Source organism: Equus caballus, chromosome 10 (genome assembly GCF_041296265.1).
Source record: "Equus caballus isolate H_3958 breed thoroughbred chromosome 10, TB-T2T, whole genome shotgun sequence".
In the NCBI taxonomy this organism is placed as follows: Eukaryota; Metazoa; Chordata; class Mammalia; order Perissodactyla; family Equidae; genus Equus; species Equus caballus.
The window spans coordinates 17,203,481-17,218,742 of record NC_091693.1 but is presented as its reverse complement, the minus strand read 5'-3'; the positions used below and the strand labels follow the sequence as shown (position 1 = coordinate 17,218,742).

Here is a 15,262-nt window from a genome sequence, read left to right as displayed (position 1 = left end):
GGGGGACACAACAGTGACAGCAAGAGCGACTATAACTATTATTTATACATCTCTTCTTACTTACCACACGTGCAATCATTGTTTTAACGCAAGTTTAGGCGCTCTTCTTGTGAACATTTTACAGACGGGGAAACTGAGTCAGGGTCACACAGCGCTGGAATCGGACCCCAGGCGGTCCAGCGTGACTCGAATCACGTCCATGTGACCCCAGAGTCTGTGACTGGCCCCCCTCTTTGCTGTCTCCCCAAAGTCTGGGCAAGAGGAAAGCCAGATGTGGAGGAGCGCGGGCCAGGCTGAGCTGGGGCAGATCAGGAGGGGTCTGAGGCGCCTGGATGGGCACAGTGCACCGTTCTGGGGCCCGCAGTGGTCTGTCCACAACGTCCTCTCGCCGCAATCACGGTCTGGGGGTGGGGGCGGGTCTGGAAGCGACGGCCGCTGATTAATAACCTGAGTCAGACCGCAGCGCTGCGGGGCTCGCTGGGCGCCGGGCCCCCTCTAAGCGCGAGCGCGCCGCAGCCTCGCCCACCGTCCCGAAGACGCCGAGAGAACACGATCCCCATTTTCAGGTGCGTAAATGGAGACACAGCGAGGTCAGTAACCAGCCCGAGGTCTTAAGGGGCAGCGAAGGGGCGGGGGGGGAGGTTGGGGGAGAGGGTGGCAGTGCGCCCAGGCAGCTCCACTCCAAACACCCCTCTCCCCACCGCACCGTGTCTGCATCTCTTGTCAACACCTTCCCCCCAGCCATCTCCCCTAGGGGACCGAAAATGTCCCCAACCAGAGAGCCAGGCAGGCTCCCTCCCCTCTATGTTTGCATTCTGTCGTTTTTTCTTTTTTGATGGGGCGGCTGGCCGGGTTCAGATAAATGCTGATTTGGAGTCAAAACCCCGGTTTTCTGAGGCTACCGCCTTGAAAATCCTGCTGAGTGTGACCCACAATCCCAGAGGCATCCACGGGCTGAATCTGCGGACTGGGCCCTGCAGGCACCATTTAGGTCCTCCTTGCTTTAAAAATAGTGGTCATTCTTGCTGCCATCTCTGAGTCACCAAAGTGTCCACCCACCTCTGAGCCCTCAGCGGATGCTCACGCTGCGGTCCGGAGGGCGGAGATGGTCGTGTCCACACTGGTGCGGGGACAGACTCAGACTCCGGGTCTCTTCTCTGCTAGTCGCCGCCAGAGGGTGCACTGTGCGAACCGTCTCCAAAATGTCACGATCCGTTCTTCCCCTCCCTGCGTGCGCCTGTGCTGCTCCCATCAGGAGGTGAAGTCTGTTTTCCCTCTGCTGCAATCTGGATTGGCCTTATGACTTGGTTTGACCGATAGAATTCAGCGCAAATGGCGTTGTGCAGGTTCCAGGTGTAGCCCTTAAGAGACAGGCAGCTTCCTCTTCCTTCCTTTTAGAAGCCAGTTCCCATCGAACTGAGAGGTTCCCACAAGAAGTCCTACTCCCCTGATACCGCCATGAAGTGAGGAAGCCCAAGCCAGCCACGTGGCCAGGCTGTGTGAGGAAAGAGATGCGAGGCAGTCCCCAGCCATTGTAACCATCTCATGTGAGGTGCCAGCCATAAGTGCAGGAATTATGGAAATTAAGAAAAGCAAGCTTAACTAAATTGGAGTCAGGAAGGCCTGTAGGAGGAGCTCTTGCCCCCATCACACATGGTCACTTACACCAAACGGGAAGAGGCGCACTTGCATCTTGGACAGGAAGTAAAACTACTTTGCTACTGAAGGAAGATTTCTCTCCCCACCTGCAACAGCTCAGCCAATGAGAAACGCCACAGCCCAGCCAATGAGAAACGCCACAGCCCAGCCAATGAGAAACATCACAGCTCAGCCAATGAGAAACGCCACACCTCAGCCAATGAGAAACACTGCAGCTCAGCCAATGAGAAACACTGCAGCTCAGCCAATGAGAAGCTGTTGCTGCCCTGAAATGCTACTTTCCCCTAATGGACTTACATTTAAAACAGCCCCGCCTGTCTCCCCATTTTTTTCTACAAAGGCAGCTCCCCTCTTTTGTTTTCTGGATTTGCCTATGGTTCCCATAGAATGCACACCCTGCATTGCGATTCTTTTGGCTGTTCCCAAATAAACTCATTTTGAGATAAAATGGGCAAATTTGCTTTTTAATTTGACAGAACTATCTGGACATTTCTTGTCCAGTGGAGGCCCATGAAGCAGCAGAGCCACCCGGCTCAACCCAGCACAGGCTGCAGAATCAACAGGAATAATACACTATCATTGTTTTAAGCCACAAAGTTTTGGGGGCAAAACTTCCATGAGGGCAGGAATTTTTGTCTTTGTCCCTATGCCCCAAGTACTAGAACAGGGCGTGGCACGCAGTAAGTGTTCAGTAAACATTTGTTGCTCAGCCCAGTCTCCTCTCCTTACTATTTAGTACAGGACACATGGGTCCAGCTCCCTTCCTCTGGGAACCCCATCTCATTTTTCTTTCTCCTGAAAGCCCCAGCACATGGTTGTATATCCTAGTTGTAAGTCATACTGGTTCTTCTATGTGGGATGCCGCCTCAGCGTGGCTTGATGAGCCATCTGTAGGTCTGCGCCCAGGATCCGAACTGGTGAACCTCAGGTGGCTGAAGAGGAGTGCACAAACGTAACCACTCCGCCACAGGCCAGCCCCCCGCATCTCATCTTTTAAAACAGTTTTACTTTGCATTTCCCCCCAACACTTTGTTATGAAAACTTTCAAACATAGAGCAAAATGGAAAGATTTTACAGTGAATACTCATATGTCCACCTTCTTGATTCTGCCATTCACATTTTATTATACTTGCTTTATCACATGTCTAGCTCACATATCCATCCCTCCATCAAGCCGTGTTATTTTTTAAGCATTTCAAAGTACGTTGCAGACACCTACCTACTTCCCTCATTGGCTGAGCTGCAGCATTTCTCATTGGCTGAGCTGTGGCCTTTCTCATTGGCTGAGCTGTGGCGTTTCTCATTGGCTGAGCTGTGGCCTTTCTCACTGGCTGAGCTGTGGCGTTTCTCATTGGCTGAGCTGCGGTGTTTCTCATTGGCTGAGCTGCAGTGTTTCTCATTGGCTGAGCTGCGGCATTTCTCATTGGCTGAGCTGCGGTGTTTCTCATTGGCTGAGCTGCAGTGTTTCTCATTGGCTGAGCTGCAGTGTTTCTCATTGGCTGAGCTGTGGCGTTTCTCATTGGCTGAGCTGCGGTGTTTCTCATTGGCTGAGCTGCAGTGTTTCTCATTGGCTGAGCTGTGGCGTTTCTCATTGGCTGAGCTGTTGCTGGGTGGGGAGAGAAATCTTCCTTCAGTAGTAAAGTAGTTTCACTTCCAGTCCAAGATGCGAGCTTGTGTCTTCCTGTTTGGTGTAACTGACCATGTGTGATAAGGCGTGAGAGCTCCCCCTACAGGCCTTCCTGACTCCAATTTAGTTAGGGTTTCTTTGATTAATTTCCACACCTTGTTAAAACCAAATGCCTATCAAGATACAGAACTTACCGTCTTCCTGGAAAGTTCCCTCGTGTTCCTTTCCAGCCAATCCCCAACCCCCGAGGCAAGTGCTGCCCAGGTTTTTTCCCACCATATAGTTTTACCTGTCCTAGGACCTCGTGTCAATGGAACCGTAAGGATGTCCTCTTTTGTCTCATGTTTCTTTCACTCATGCAGCTGATCTCGAAGTCAAACCAGAGTCTTTTTTCCAAGGAAAGGGTTTTCTTGGCTTCAGCCATCTCTTGATTATTTCCTTCCTTCTAAGGCCAGTATCTTGAGGTCTATTTATGGAAATGATTTTAAAAACTGAAGACATTTTTATGTGGCCCCCTGGGATTCCCTGGTCTTTGGAGGGGACGGGCAAGGCTTCCCCTTCCTTGTCCTAAAACACGCCATGCCTGGCCCCGGGAGACGTGGGTCTCGAGCTGCTTCCTCCTATGACAGGGCTCTTACACCTTGGGACCTTGATGCTGTCCCTTCTGAGCTCCCGGCCTTCAGACAGATCAGAACTGTCACCCCTCCCACAGCATCTTGTATGTTTCCTCCTTGGCGCATGTCACAACTTAATTACTGAATGCTTCCTTCACTTTTTAAAGAAAATTTAAAAAATTAGTAACTAAGAAAATTACAAAGCAACGAATGGTTGTTGGAACAAGTAAAGCAATAAAGGCTACATAGAGAAAAAATCCATATTGTCTTCATCCACGTCTCTTTCCCTCTCCCTACCTGGGAACACGGTGGTGATGGTTTGGAGTGTATCCTTCTATACTTTTTTCTAAGATTTGCAAATACACATGTACATTGGCGTCATTCATTCATGCATGCATGCATCATTAATTTAAAAGGCAATGGCTCTGCTGAAGAGCTTGGGCATTGGGTCAAGTCTGCTTTAGTTTCCATTCCAGCTCTGCCAGTCCTGGCTGTGTGACCTTGGGCAAGTTAATTAGGCTCTCTGTGAATCATTTTCTCACCTGTAAAGTGGCAATGATAATAATAGGTTCTGCCTTGTAGGGTTTTGGTGAGCAGTGATGAGAATCCCAGGGTGGCCTGGTCCCTCTCCCTGGGGGCCTGGCTTAAGTCACCCCAGGCCTGTCCACCTCCATCTGTAGGGATCTGGTTAAATAAAGGTATGAGCCCACCAGTGGAGTTTGAAGCAATTGTGAAAAAGATTGAGGCAGGTTTAAATGTCCTGATATGGAATCATCTCAAAGATGAGCTGTTACAGGAAAATTTCAGGGAGCAGAATGGTGTGTAAAGACATTGAGGGAGGAGGTGCCCATGATCCCCTGCTCAGGGTTTCAGCCTCTGCGTCCCCCACTTCTCCCTGGGCTTTCTCCCCCAGGTTCTCCCCCTGTCCCATAAGGGGCTTCTCCACTGAGGGCCCCCTGAGGCTGCCTTTAATTCCAGTGTGTGTCCTTTGCCCCAGAAAACTATCCACTTAAAATGCAACTTTTCCATCTCCCCATTCTTCCTCTCTCTTTCCTCCTCCTCTTCCTCCTCCTTCTTCCTTGCTTTCATGTCCCTAAACAGTGTTTCAACACCCCCACCCCCATATGTTAACTTCACATCCACAATTTCTCATTATAGGAGTTGAAATAAGCTTTCACTTTCTTTTGTTAATAGCAGGTTAACATTTTTTAAGCATTTTCTGAGATGGCACATGATGAGGCTTGACGGAGGTTGCAATAAATATCTCACTATCCGTTTTGATGTGAACGGACCCGCGCTACCCTGACTGTCCTGCGGCTCACTTTCTTCCCCCTCAACAGTAGAATGTGGCCCCTTGCCAGGCAGCTCCCTGGGAGCAGCTCACTGTTTTTAATCGGCACACGACAGCCCGCAGAAAGGCTGTGAAGTAGTTTATTTACTCTTCTCACCACCGTAAATTAAACAATTATTTGCGGGTTAGTAGCTGATCCCTGCAATGCTGGCTGGGCACTGGTCTGACTTGGTCACAGCTGTATCCCAAGAGGCAGTGGCTGTCTCTGCCTGGTGAATGAATGAATGGATGGATGGATGAAAGAATGAATGAGTGTTTAGGAGGGATGGTGCTGCTGAAAGTCTGCCCGGCACATCTGTTAGAATCGGGTTTGGGGAAAAAAAAAAAGATGAACTCAGAAACAAAAGAGCAGAATGGTGGTTACCAGGGGCTGGGGGCTGTGAAGATGGGGAGATGCTGGTCAAAGGGTACTAGCTTTCGGTTACAAGATGACTAAGCTCTGGGGAGCTAAGGTACCACGAGGTGACTCTAGTTAACAATACTGTGTTGTGTACTTGAAATTTGCTAAGAGAGTAGACCTGAATCTTTCTCAACACACACACACACACAGCCTCAGATTTCTCATCTGGAAAATAGAGACAATAAGGGTGACTTTACGTGGTTGGAGTGAAGAATTAATGAAGGATGTATTGAAGGGTTTTATATCCAGTGTCTGGCAAGGAATGAGCTCTCAGCATAGCGTGTGATGTTAAGATTCCTTTCTTCCTGGGGCCAGTCCAGTGGCGCAGAGGTTAAGTACACACATTCAGCTTCCACGGCCCAGGGTTTGCTGGTTTGGATCCCGGGTGCGGGCATGGCACCGCTTGGCAAGCCATGCTGTGGTAGGCGTCCCACATATAAAGTAGAGGAAGATGGGCATGGATGTTAACTCAGGGCCAGTTTTCCTCAGCAAAAAGAGGAGGATTGGCAGCAGATGTTAGCTCAAGGCTGATCTTCCTCAAAAAAAACAAAAAAAAGATTCCTTTCTTCCTTCATTTGCTCAACAAAATATTTCTTGAGCACCATATGCTTCTCTTTACGATAAAAAAGTATTCATGTTGACTGGAGTCTTGATTACTGAAGCTACAAGAGGAGCTAAAATGCCCTCAGGAATTGCAACCGTGAAAGAATTGTGAGATTTAAAAAGTCCGCAATTCACCCCCATGTTCATCACAGAATATTCACAATAGCCAAGACGTGGAAGCAACCCAAGTGCCCATCAGTGGGTGAATGGGTAGAGAAGATGTGGTATGTATATAAAATGGAATACTACTCGACCATAAAAAAGGCAAAATCATCCCATTTGTGGCAGCGTGGATGGACCTGGGGGTATTATGCTAAGCAAAATAAGGCAAAGAAAGACAAACACTACATGATTTCACTCATATGTGGAAGACAAACAAACACATAGATAAGGAGAACAGATTGGTGGTTACCAGAGGGGAAGGGGGGAGGGTGAAAGGGGTAAAGAGGCGCATATGCATAGTGAGGGATGGAAGCTAGACTACTGGTGGTGAGCACGAGGCAGTCTATACAGAAACTGATGCATAATAATGTACACCTGAAATGACACAATGTTATAAACCAAAGTGACCTAACAAAACAATTTTTTAAAAAGTCCACAATTGTGGTGGTAAAAGCAGACACGACAGTGGGAAATTGGGCAAAAACAACAAACAGGCAATTTACACAAGGGGGTTCTGAAAGAACTAACAAGGAAATGTGCAAACTTGTTTGCAGTCTGAGAACGACCAGCTACTTGGCACTCACTAGACGGGCAAATCGCAGAAGGCTGGATGGTGTCCAGTGTCGGGGGCACAGGAATCCTCAGGCACTAATGGTGGGAGTGTGGACAGGAACTTGCAGGACTTGAGGGAGCCAGGAGAACGCAGACCCTCCCTTCCAGCAATCCTGCTCCTGGAATGGATGCCAAGGACAGTCTCAGCACCACGGGAGGATGCGCGCAAGGAGGTGTGTTGGGGGGAGGAGGAGATGGGGTTGGGTGTCTGCTGCTGACTTCTGCTGCATAACAAAGCACCCCAAACTTAGCGGCATAAAACAACACCATTTCATTGGGCTCATGGATTATGTGGGGCGGCAGCTATGAAAGGGTACAGCAGGAACGGCTTCTCTCGGTCACAATGTCTGGGGCCTTAGCTGGGGTGATTCCAGCGGGTAAGGTGTGGAGTCATTGGAGCTTCATCCTCAGATGTCTGGTGCCTGATCTGGGATGACTTGAAGACGCCGCTTAGCTGGGGCTGTTGACTTGAGCGCCTCCTTGTGGGCTGTCCATGTGAGTTGGGCTTCCTCACAGCATGGCAGCTACGTTTCAAGCAGGAATGTCCTGGGAGGGAAGGTTTCAAGAGCAATTATTCCCAGAGGACTGGGGAAAAGCCTTTTACAACTGACCTTGGAAGACCTGTTGCCTCATTTCTGCCCTACCTGCTGAGGCAGCCGCAAGCTCGCCCAGATTCAGAATCCAGAAAGGGGGATGCTGACCCGCCTCCAGCGGGGTCAGAGAACCTGTGTTTTCCAGCTGTCGTGGGATTCTCTCCCGGGAGGCATGAGCAGGAAAAAGGTAAAACGTGATGAATGCCCATCTTGCAGCCCCACCCAGCAGGTCTCCAGACAAGATATATAACTGAGGTCACTCTGAGACAAGTAACCACCGAGTGTTAAAAAAAAGGAGAAACAGGGGCCGGCTCCGTGGCGGAGTGGTTAAGTTCCCGCGCTCCGCTGTGGCGGCCCAGGGTTCGGATCCTGGGCGCAGACATGGCACTGCTCATCAGGCCACGTTGAGGCGGCGTCCCACATCCCACAACTAGAAGGACCTGCAACTAAGATATACAACTATGTACGTGGGGGGGCGGGTTTGGGAAATAAAGCAGGGAAAAAAAAAAAAGATTGGCAACAGTTGTTAACCTAGGTGCCAATCTTTAAAAAAATAAAAAACATAAATAAATAAAGGAGAAACAGAACTATGTAGCTACTACAAACCAAATCATGCCAATTTAGCATAGATGCCCCCAACAGCAAGGCATATTTTGCAAGAACACACAAAACAACAGGGCAGACATGAACAAATGCGAATCGAAAAGAGTTGCCCAGGGTGGGGGGAGAAACGAGGGAAAAAAGGCATTTTAAAGACGCAGAGGCAGGCGAAGTCAACAGCTCCTTGGGTATAAATGTCCTGAAAGGCACGCCAGCCAGCACAACCCAGACGCAGTGGAGTTAAATGAATTCTGCGTCGAGGATGTGCTCACGTGGTTTCCTTGGCAACGATGCTGGAGAAGCTGAAGAGAGGGGAGCAGATAGACAGCAGAGGGGGGACAGCCAGGAGGGCACTTCACTCCCAAATTCAATTATACCCACTGGAGAGAAACACGCCCCCTCCAAAAAAATCTTTTTCTTATTTGGGGGCCCCTGGGAACATTGCGTTCTATCTATAACACAGCGGTTCTCGAACTATTTTGATCTCAGGACCTCTTAAATTATTAAAAATGATCAAGGACCCCTGAAGAACTGCTGTTTACGTGAGCTCTATCCGTCGATATTTACCGTGTTAGGAATTTCAACAGAGAAATCAAAAGAATGTTTCTTTATGAATTCTTTTAAGAATAGCGTTCACAAACATACATTACATGTTCAGGTAAATGACATCTTTAAAAAGAACGCTGTATTTTCCGATAGAAAAACAAATTTGTGAGAAGAATGGCATCGTTTTATGTTTTTGCAAATCTCTTTCGTGTCTGACACAACAGAAGATGGCTGGATTCTCGTATCTGCTTCTGCATTCCGTCAGTGGCAATATCACACGCCCTAGAGCTTCTGGAACGTTCCACTGGGTATTTGTGAGAGAATGAGAGTAAAAAAGGCAAATAATATGTTAGTGTTATTATGAAAATGGGTTTGATGTCACGGATCCCCTGAAATGTCCTTGGGGACCCCTGGGGGTCCGTGGACCACACTTTGGGAACCCCTGCTCCAGTTGTGCCGTTACCAGTCAAGAAACAGGCTCACTTTTTTCCCCTCAAACAGAGGGAGGGGAAGAAGAATTTTGCAAAACATTTGATACACTCTTTTCTTCCAGCTGTTTCCACGGGAACCTCGGAGGCAGTGGCTAGGCCAGTCATGGGTCACATCTCCATCCAAGAGGGACCCACGATTCCAGGCCAAATACTCAAAGAGGGACTATGCAGGACATATGGGGTCCCCACCGCCCTGCCTGGCTGGTGCCCCTTTGATCCGCTCACAGGCCTCAGAGTTCAAGGCCCCAATATGGATCCCCAATAGGGATCCTCCGCCCTGGAGTTTCTGCCATGCCTCAGGGACCCTCAGCTTCTTGGATGCCACGCTCTTCTTCTGGAAGTTTCTGAGTCTCTAACTCTCTACTCGGCTTCCGGAACCACATTCCCCACCCACTCTGCCCCACTCCCACCCCAGCAGGAGAGAAATGACCGGGGGGCTACCTCTGGGGGACAGAGTGGCCAGAAAATGGGATAAAGACGACAGATCGTTGCACCTGCTTTTCAAGAATAAACGTGGGCTTAAGAGGAGGAGAAGCTGGATGAAATTACGCAGGAAGGGTGGCGGGGGCTCTAGAATAAAGGCTGGTAGAGTCAGTGGTGCTTAAAACCACGTTTAAAAAGATGCTCTGTGTTTGCGTGTAAAACAGAGTTAGATCCTGGGTTCGGATCATTGTAAACTGACTCTTCGCGGACCTGAATGCCTGGTGGGAGAGCCAAGGGTCGTGGGAGACGTGGAACAGTTCATAGCTCAGGACAGTTCCTGAACTTCCCAGACGCGAGGCACCCCTGGATCGGCCCCTGAGCGCCTGGGGTGCCCAGATCCTGTATGCAGACCACTCCCCATGTTTGCAAACCGCCCCCAACAGGAGCTCCAGAAACACACCTCAGACAGAGGGACTTGCCCCTGGGGGCATAGGTACCGCGTGCTCTCCTGAGGTGTCCCCTCCATAGTCTGCAGGCCCGTGTGTCACGCTGTCCTGTCCCCTGGAGAGAATGAAACCTTAGTCCCAGCGACACTCAGGGTCCCAACTCTCACACGCATCACCTCTTGAGTCCTTAGCACCTCATGATAAAGTGGGGACACTGAGGCAGGAAGGGACAAAGTGACTTGCCTGGCTGGTGGCTGCAGGTTAGAGAACAGGGCTGCCAGTAACACTTTTGTGGGAAGTCGAAAAAGGCTCCTGCTTTGAACTGACTATTATAAAAAAAGGGCCCTTCAGCTCCTCAGGTGGTTAAACATTGAGCTGCCCTATGACCCAGCGATTCCTCTCCCAGGCATCTCCCAAGAGAAATAAAAACATATGTCCACACAGAAACCTGTTTGTCGCTGTCCCCAGCAGCATTGCTCACGCCAGCCAAAATATGGAAACCACCCAAATGTCCATCAGCTGACGGGTGGATCACCCGAATGTGCTGTAGCCACACAAGGGAATATCATTCAGCAACGAAAAGAGGGGAAGCGCGACACACGTTACAACACGGATGAACTTTGAAAACATCATGTCAAGGGAAGGAAGCCAGACACAAACAACTCACCGTATACTGTGTGATTCCATTTATGTAAAATGTTCGGAATAGGCAAATCCGTAGAGACAGAAAGCAGGTCAGGGGTTGCCAGAGGCTGGGGGCTGGGGGTGGGGTTGGAGGCTGATGGCTAAGAGAAGTGGCGTTTCTCTGCGGATTGATGAAATGTTCTAAAGTTGGTTGTGGCAATAGTTGCATGCCCTGTGAATCTTCTAAAGCCATTGAGTCGTCCACTCAAAGGGCTGAATTATACGGTGCATGAATCGTCACTTTCACGAGTACCTCACTGTGGTCACCCACATAAGTTTCTCTTTCATTATTGGGTTTTCCAATCTCGCAGGGTTATAAACAACACAGGAATAAATACGCTTGTGCTGAAATGTCCACACACACACACACACACACACACACATCCTGAGGAGCTGGAGCCCGAGGACCGGGTGTCGAGGAAACCCCGCGACGAGAGGGCACACACGGCCACCAGGGCCCAGGGTCAGGCCGGCGCCCCCCGCCCCGTCCGGCGCCAGCAAACCTCGAGGGGGAGGCCGGGGTCGCGGTAGGCGGGGTGTCACTCCCGAGAAGAAGGTCCAGGACGAGGCGGCGGGACACAAGAAAAAGAAGGGACGTGCGCGCGCGGAGGCCCACGCCAAGGCCAATAAGGCCAGCGAGCAGCTGCCCACTGGCTCCAAGGCGGCCTGTGGGAAGAAGGGTCGTCGGGGCAGGAGGCCGCCGCCCCAGTGCCACCAGGGGACGTAGAGACAGCGAGCCCTGAGCCCCCTGGGCGCTCCCGCCACCCGCCCTCCAGGGGGGCGCCTCCCGCTTATCCGCGACGCCCACTGCTTGGCTCGCCTGCAACTTCCAGTCCCTCTACTGCAGGTGGCGCGCGGTCCCGATGGAAGAAGGAGCGAGAAACGCGCCCCCCAGACGCAGCAGCCCCACTGATGGGTCAGTGTCTCAGGGTCCCCAGCGGGCTGGGCTTTGGGCCCTGGGTTAGCACAAGGGGGAGTGTGTCCATGGACGTCGGGCGCCTGGGAGGCCAGCGGGGCCAGTGAGTTCTTCCTGGTTCTCCATATCCCCTCCCCTTCATCGTTCCAGACACGTGCTTCCGGCCAGCGTCTGTAGGTCACTGCCCCCCACCCCAATCTGACGGGCCCTGGGGTCTGTGATGGAGGCTCGGCCACCTGGCCCTGCAGGGGATGTTGGAGTGTCGCTGAGCTCTGAAGGCTGCACTTGCTTTCCTGGAGGAGGAGATGATTCCAGAAAGACAAGCCTGAGAGGGAGAGGGGGCTGCTCCTCCGAGGGGATGGGAGAGGAGAGGTGGAGGAGGGGTAGAGGGGGACCGGGCACCAGGAGCAGGGAGGGGGAGGAGAAAGGGGAGGACGAGGCTGCCCGGCTCTCCTCAGGTGCAGCTGGTGCTAGTGAGCCAGCTCCTCAGGCCAAGGCCACCTGCTGGTGTCCACTGGCTCAAGCTGCCACTCAGATGGCAGTGTTTTCCAAAAATCCGAGTGATCTGCCAACATTTTCAACTCGGGGCAGTTCACACCCAGAGTTCTGGCTTCTCTCTGCAGGGCCGGGCAGCGCCCCTCCCGCACGCAGGCCTGTGGTCCCCTCGGTCGTCCCACCAGCTGTCCCCCCACCATGGGCTGACCAGCCCCTCAGCGCTGGCCTTGCGGCCCCTGACTTAAGACTGTGAGGTTCCCCGGTTCACCCTCTGGGTGAGCCAAACGCCAGAGAGGGCCCTAGGGCAGGGCTGGTGCAGGCAGTGTGGGGGCTGCCCGGGTCTGTCTTTAGAGGACAGGAAATATCCCTGGAGGGACCCGCAGCCCAGCCCTCGAGTCCACCACCCCAGTAACCAGGCCCAGCGCTGTCAGTTGGGGGGTGGGGGGGTGTCAGCACCCACTGGCCCCAGTGCGGACGCTTCTGTGTCCTGTCCATGTCCGGGTGGGGCCGTGGGCATGGGCCCTCTCCACCAAACTCAATGTTTTCCCCAAACAGCCACCTCACCTGGACGCCCCCCAAGTCCTCTCTTCTTGGGGCGGTGTGTCTGCGTCCAAGTCCCCATCCAGGAGGTGATGGCCCATTGTCCAGGAGGGCCGCCCTGCACGTCTCAGGAAGGCCCGGGGCCTGGGCGTGTCCTGATGGCCCCACTGGATGTCCAGGTGCCCCCTTGGGACTCGGGTGCAGAGCAGACGTGGGAGCTGCTGCAGGCCGTGCTTGGAGGGGCCCCTTCCCTGCTGCAGAGACCTCCCTTGGACAGGGACGAGCTCCCGTGGAGCAGGCCGGGGTGGGCCTGGGCTGGGGAGGACGCCCCCTCCTTCCTGGGGCTGATGGGCCTCCGGAGCCTCCCGGGGTGGGGAGGGCCTGCGTGTGACTTCTCCCCGTTGATGTAGGGTCCTGGCCTGTGCACGAGTGTCACCTGGGGCCTTCAGTAAAGCAAATTAAGCATCCAGCCTCATCTCTCTGGGCAGTGGGGGAGGGGAGTGTCCGAGAGTGGGCCACAGATGCCCCACCTGTCATGGCTGACGTTCATCCGGGACACCGTGGGACGGCCCTGTCACTGAGTCACACCTGGTGTCCTTTACTGCTTCAGTGTCTGTGCCCCCCACATGGCCCATGACCTGACTCCACCCACAGATTCTCCACCCTCCAGCCCCCTGCCTCCTCCCCCAGCTCCAACCTCAGCTGGCTCCCACCCCGTGGCATCTCCCCAGGTCCCAGCCCTCCACTGTCGTTGGGTCCCTGCTGCCAGACCCCCTCCCCTGGCCTCCCCACCTGCACTTTCTGGAGCCCCAGCCCTGATCCCGGCCCCAGCCTACATCCCTCTTCACAACCTGGGTCCTGTCTGCCCCATTCACTACCCACCCAAGCAGACCTCAGCAGGCGCCAGAGTGATCGCCCCTCACCCCTGCCCAGCTCCCCAGCCTCCACCCCTCCCTCGGTGCCTGCCTCCTCCCCGCCCCACCCCGGTGCATGGCTCCAGGGCTGCCAGAGGGGTCCTCTTAGAACTCATATCTGATGTCCGATCCTGTCACTCTCCTCCCCAACCCTTTAAAGTTTTCCTCTGTCCCCACAGGTCGAAGCCGGAGTCCTTATAATGGTCAGAGCTGCTCTGTCCAATAGGGTCACCACTGGCCACAAGTGGCAGTTTAAATTTAAAGGCAATTTTTGATTGAACATCCATTTCCTCCGTCGTACCAGCCGCATTACAGGTGCTCAAGAGCCACAAGTGGCCAGTGGCTGCCCTACCGTCCACTGTGAGTATGGGACGTTTCCATCCTCACAGAAAGTCCTCTTGGACAGCACTGGTCTGCTCACTCTGTCCCCATGTTCCCTCTGCCTCATTGCCCACCACTCCCACATGGCTCCAGCCACCAGCTCTCCTTGCTGTTCAGGGAACACATGGGGCATATTCCTGTCTCAGGGCCTTTGCACTTGCTGTTCCCACTGCCCAGAGGGCCCTTCCCCAGGATATTTGCATGGGTCTGTTCTTGGCTTCCTGCAGGTCTTTGTTCAAATGTCACATTCCCAGGGAGGGCTCCCCTGACTCCACTATTAATCATGTCACCCTTCCCGCACGTCCCCGCTTTATTCTCAGCGCTCTGATCGCCACCCGACGTGGTCCGCTTCTGCTTCTGAACAGCGCACCGACGGTACGTGTCAGGGGGCTTGACCAAGGGAACTGGGGACGCGGGGATGGCAGGCAAAGGGCAGAGAGAGCAGGGCGGGGCCCCAAAGACGCTGAACGCAGCCGCTGCTCCCCGCGAGGTGTCGCTGCCCGAGCCCCGCCCGCTGCGCCGCGGTTCCCGGACGGCGACCTGCCTGAGGGGGACCCAGGAGCCACCTGCAGACGGCGCCCCCGCGCGGTTCCAGCTCCCACGGCGCCTGCGAGGCGGCGGCAGCGGAGGAGGCATGGGGCTGCGGCCGGGGCGGAGGGTCCCACCCGGGGCTGGGGGGGTGGGGGGTGCTGGTGAGCAAGGGGTGGGGGCGCAGGGCCGCTCCCAGCTCCAGGGAGTGTGGGCCCTCCTGTCCCCCCCGCGGCCCCGCGCCAGCACAGTGTCTACACACGCTGGCTGCCCAGTGTCTAGTTGTTGAATGACTGGCGGACGGAATGAGCCGCGCGTGGGGGCGAAGCAGACCAGATGCGCCGCGCAGGAAGGTGCCAGAACGCTCGCCCTGGTGGGAGCGCGCCGCGGGGGGCTGGGGGAGCGTCTCGGTCCGAGCCGCGTGGAAGGGGGCGCGCGGAGCCCACGGGGTCCTTGGAGGCGGGCTGATCCCCGCGGGGTCCCCGGGGCCGGAGGGGGCGCGGCCGCCTCTGCGGAGACGAGGCCGCGTCAGGGGAAGAGGCCGAGGGAGGCGGCGGCGGAGGAAGGGGCCGGGCCCGGGGCAGGGGCGGCCGCGGAGGGAGCGGGACAGACGTGTGCAGACCCCGGGGCGCCATCCGGGGGACGGACGGAAGCTTCCAGAAAAGCGCAGGACACGC

The 15,262-nt window shown here is 54.0% G+C and overlaps 1 long non-coding RNA gene across 1 annotated transcript; it reads right to left on the bottom strand.

Moving 5' to 3' along the window:
• Window positions 1-8,788: 8,788 nt before the first annotated feature.
• Window positions 8,789-13,410, bottom strand: LOC138916040 (uncharacterized). Its single transcript, XR_011422673.1, has 3 exons — window positions 12,787-13,410; window positions 10,142-12,020; window positions 8,789-9,071 (listed from the first exon to the last, which is right to left on the bottom strand). It is a non-coding gene; the product is annotated as an uncharacterized lncRNA (long non-coding RNA).
• Window positions 13,411-15,262: the final 1,852 nt, after the last annotated feature.